Here is a 5,416-nt window from a genome sequence, read left to right on the forward strand (position 1 = left end):
AAAAAAAAAGTCTGCAACACTTAAATTTATCTACTCAAAGAAATTGTAAGTAGAATTTCTTTTCTCATGCTTGCTAAAAAAGAAAGAAAGAAAACAGTAATCTTGTTTTAATTTGCCATAGAACGGGTCAACTCAATTGTTTATACAAATTACACATGGACTTTATGTTGGAAGATTTTTTTTTCTTCTGTTACTGAAATTTTGGGAAATGGATTCTTGTTTTATGACAAAGTGGTTATCGTTGACCGACTAGTTGTTTTTTTGAACTGTACCGAGAAGAAAAGAAAAAGAAACAGTTGTGATAAAAAGGCAAATATTCTTTTTACACACTGGGAAGCAATTTTTTTTGTTTTTAATGATTTAAAAAAAAAAAAAAAAAAAAAAATTTTTCTTTCTTCTTCCTTTTTTTTGCAACGGCACGCACACACACTGAAAGGAAATGACACCTTTTTTTCTTTCTTTCACCTGTCAATTTCTTTTAAAGCACTTTTAAAATAAAGACTCTTTTCGTTGTTGGATAAACTTTTGCTCGCCAGCGGAGTGAGAAAAAATACTGCTCACACAACAATATGTATTACTGAAAACAGGAACCCGGAACAACTTTTATTTTAAAACCATAACTTTGTTGAACACAAGTCGACTTGTATATTTTATAGTGTATGTATTATATTGTATATTTTACATTGCATGTGTTATATCGTATATTTATATTGTATTGTATACTTCATGCTGTATATTGCATGGTGTTATATAGTATATTGTACTATTTTTTTTCCTCTACAGTAACACAAAAATCTATCCTCATTTCTGAACTATTGGCATATCTGAGACAAAAGGAACACGTGTCAACGAGAAAATAAGTTTATACAAAATTAATCTATAATTTTTGCACTTCTGCTACAGCTACTGAAGAGTATACTAGTCCATAAATTATAAAGGTTTTCCCTTGCTGTGACTTCCGTTTAAGTTACAAATTCCCTTAAAAGATAATAAATTTACAGATGTGGAGAAATTTAAATAGGTCGACTATGCATAAAACTGGCAAGTCAGCAAAAACGGTAACTGGAGAAAAAATAAATTTTGAAGGAGAACTAACTACAAATGTAACTTTTAATGGTACAACGAAAAAACTTAAATTATTTGTGCTCAAGAACACAGAAAATTTATTTGGGACCGACTGGTTTCAGGAATTTAATCTGTGGGATGTACCGATCAACACTTTTTGCCAAAAAGTAGAATCGTTTTCTACAGAAAAACAAGAACTTAAAGTGAATCTAAAAAAGCTTTTTCCTGAAATTTTTTCAGCGGGCCTGGGTAAATGTAGGAAAGCAACAGCCAAATTTGAACTGAAACCCAATGCAGAACCAGTTTTTAGGGGGAAAAAGGAACGTACCATTCGCTTCGCTAGAGAAAATAAATGAGGAACTTGACAGACTAGTCAAGACCAGCATCTTATCAAAAGTGGAATTCAGCCAATGGGCAGCTCCTGCCATGTACATCCAAAAGAAATTGAAAGCAATCTGCGTTTGCGCTTATTTTTCGACTGGGCTAAACGCCATCTTGAAAGACTACCATTACCCATTGCCTAGTCCGAAGGAGATTTTCGCGAAACTGAACAGAGGTGAGATCTTCTTTAAGGATGATCTCAATGAGGCTTACCTTCAGATTCCGGTTGAGGAAAATGGCTCAAAGCTACTTTGCATGGGTTTATACAAATTTGAGAGACTAGCACTTGGAGTCAAGGTTGATCTGGCGATTTTTCATGAAATAATTGATACTATACTAGACGGACTCGATTTCGCAACTGCATACTTGGACAATATAATTATCATCAGCAAATCCAAGGAACAACATAGAAAGCACATACAAAAAGTATTTTCATGGATACAGGATTTCGGTTTCAAAGTTAAGGAAAGAAAGTGCAAATTTTTCCTAGAAGAAATTAAATACCTAGGATACATAATTGACAAAGAGGGAAAGAGACCGCATCCTGACAAGACAACTGCAATAAAGAACATGCCAACTCCCGGGAACGTCACCGAACTACAAAGCTTTCTAGGACTGGCCAACTATTACTAGTCATTTATTCCCAACATGCATAATCTTCAGGCCCCACTTAACAAACTTTTGAAGAAAGACGGTACTTGGGAATGGACATCTGAATGCCAGGAGGTTTCAAAAAAATAAAAACTGCACTGGCGTCTGACCTATCTCTTACACATTAAAATCCAGAATTAGCTCTCATTGCATAGGCGCTTGCATATTACACAGAATGCCGGATGGAAGCAAGAAACCATTGGCAAATGCGTCACGCACATTATTACCTTCGGAAAAACATTACTCGCAGATCGAGAAGGAAGACCTCGCAATAACATTCACAGTAAAAAAGTACCATCGTTATTTGAATGGAAGATTTTTCAATTTGCAAACTGACCATAAACCGCTCCTAACTATCTTCGGAAGAAAGGACTACATGTGTATACAGCAAACAGATTGCTGAGATGGGGTACGATCTTACTTAACTATAACTTTAAGTTAGAATACCTCCGCTCACAAAAAAATTGGTCATGCTGACAGATTGTCAAGGCTAATTCCAACTCAAAGCCAATCACTAGAAGACACTGTGATTGCTTCTTTAAAAAAATGACAGCGAGATCAAGAATCTTATGTTTAACGTGATTAAAGAACTACCAGTTACCCTACATGAAATAAAATGCGAAGCCCAAGAAGACGAATTCATTTGCTCCACAAAACAGAAGATCATGGAAAAACCGACAGATAGCGGACATTTTCTCCTTGTGTGACAATATACAACTGATTTTAAAGAATTCTGCGACAGTTTTCAAATAAAACGCATCACTATACCTATGTATCATTCAAGATCAAATGGACAGGCAGAACGTTTCGTAGACACTTTGAAAAGAGCATTGAAAAAAGCTTCGGAAACACCTTCAGAAAAGGCCTTACAACAGTTCTTACAGGTTTACAGGATCACACCAAACGCGGATACCCCTGAAGCAACGTCTCCTGCAGAGACCATATTTGCACGAAAAATACAACCAGTATTCAAAAAACTACTGCCAAAACAAGCAAATTCGGGTAGGACCACTACCGTTCCACAAAAAAGTATAATCCAGGAGAAAAAGTTTTCTTTAAAGCATACAGAAACAATACATCGTTTTGGGAACAGGGAACAATTGACAAAAGAATTGGAAACACAACCTACATCGTTCTAGGCCCTACAAGATACACCTAAATCAAATTAGACGTCGTTGTGACGATGGCAAAGATACACTTCAAGTCAAGGAAGAAGCTAGCGATAGGTTATATGATATATTCGATATCGAGCCTCCCCAACCAAACCTAGAACAGCACCGATCGACAAGGAAGAGAAAGGTTACTGAACCCCTTCTCATTGATCCAAAAAGGAAGAAATATTAACGTTTTTTCCCCTCTGAACAAAAAAGTGTGGAAGGGGTGGCGGTGTTGTGGGAACATACATACCCTTATAACCATTAAGATGGACTAGCCCATTAGGCATATAACCAGCAAGTCTAGACCGCCTAATGAGAGCTATCGCGGATGTCGTACAGAGATGACTCCCCTCGGACTTACTAACCTTTTCTGTACCACTAACCCTTACTTGATATAAATGTTCTTATTCTCACCAAGTCATCGTGGTCCTACTTTCGCCCTTCCCGACTCCACTACAATATATATATATTACATAATTACATAATCATATTTTATTGTAAAGATGGGCTTATATTTCTTAAAACTTTAGGACCTAGAAGAACTTTAAGTATGATACTTACTATCTGAATTCTATATTTTATATTTTTCTTGGCCTTCGGGACGAGATCAAAGTGTAGTACCTGTTCCGGCAGATACTGCACTTAAGATAATTTGTACCAGTCAATGGAGGGGAAACCCTCTATATTGGGACAATTATTATTTTTGGTAACCAGAGTGACCCCTTTTAGGGGAGCTGGTTTTTACCTCACATTAAAAACGGCCTTGTGCCTAATTTGCTCAGTGGGGGAGCAAATAAATACCATCTGTTCTTCAGATGCTGCGCTTCTATTTCTTGTTCTCTTTCGGTGGAGGAGAAATCCTTCACGACTGAGACAATTTTTATTTTTGTACCTTTTCTCCACGTTAAAAAACGACCCTGGTGTCTAACTCTATCCCGTGGGGAGGCATAGTAAATAGGTACTATCTGAATTCTATAGCTATTGCTTGATTGCATGCTATTCATGTTCACTTGAATTGTTTAGGCTTTTATTGTAAAGTTGAAGCATAATGTACTCAAATTAAACTTTCCATCTTTATAAAATATATGAATTTTCCAAGATCCACGAAAAGACACCCCACCCCCTGCTGAGATGCTTAAGTACTGACTACAGGTTGAAAACAAGTGGAAACATAGCTGCTCATAATGCTGAACGCAACATGTAGTCATTCATGAAAGGCATTTATTGATATTTCCTCACTCTTTTGAAGCTCTTAACTTGTCATTCCTTGACTGTGAATGCTTATCCTTGCTATAACTGTATGGTTTCTTATGTATGATACCGGAATAATTGAAACATTCCTTTTCTGAATATCAATTTAAAACGGCTGGTTACTTTGCCTCCCAGATAACTGTCTGTGTCTGGTTTGCATGATAAACATAAATATTTATAATCCTGAATCTAACCCTAATTCCTGTATATTCTGAAGTATATTAATACAGTATTCTTGTAGAATAGAATCATTTCTTTTGTTCCAACTGGACAAAAACTAATTGCCCTTCTCCCCAAGTTGCTATAAAAATCATATAAATCACACTTTACACGTATCATAGGAGAGAGGGTTTATCTTCTGGTTTTTAACCTTAGAAGGCAGAAATTTAAAAATCGATACTAAACATCTATAGTTATCTATATTAGACATGCATTATCTATAATATATACTTATACTCTATAGATTATCATCTAGAAGATGGGTACTTATTAGCCATAGTTGAACTTATACCTAAAGTCATTAAGTAGAAACTATATTTTCTTTCCAGTAGATGACCTGAAGTACTGGTGATTGTCTCTACATGAAAACTAAAATCTGAAGTTTCATTTTGAGCAGTACACTAACTCCTTATACTATACTTTTTTCAATGTATTTCTTAATCCACAAACAATATTTAATCCTTGTTTAACTCTAGTAGAGGCCCTGTCGGTGGGGCATTAGAATACACCGACTGCCCCCCCCCCTCTGCAGAGGGTAAAAGTCCCTCAATGGGGGCCACCTGTTGGCTGTGGCTGGCGATCCGTGACACTTTGGAATGGAATCCTGGTGATTGAAGGTCTTTGAGGACGAGTTCATGAGCCTCCTCTTAGCTCTTACCTCAGTTAGACAGGTGGTCGGAGGGGCTGATCCG

The 5,416-nt window shown here is 36.5% G+C and overlaps 1 long non-coding RNA gene across 1 annotated transcript; it reads right to left on the bottom strand.

Annotated features, from left to right (window-relative positions):
* Positions 1–364: 364 nt before the first annotated feature.
* Positions 365–3,875, bottom strand: LOC145284816 (uncharacterized). Its single transcript, XR_013868894.1, has 2 exons — positions 2,145–3,875; positions 365–1,520 (listed from the first exon to the last, which is right to left on the bottom strand). It is a non-coding gene; the product is annotated as an uncharacterized LOC145284816 (long non-coding RNA).
* Positions 3,876–5,416: the final 1,541 nt, after the last annotated feature.

Source organism: Euprymna scolopes, chromosome 9, assembly GCF_053919585.1.
Source record: "Euprymna scolopes isolate OS-2025 chromosome 9, ASM5391958v1, whole genome shotgun sequence".
Classification (NCBI taxonomy): Eukaryota; Metazoa; Mollusca; class Cephalopoda; order Sepiida; family Sepiolidae; genus Euprymna; species Euprymna scolopes.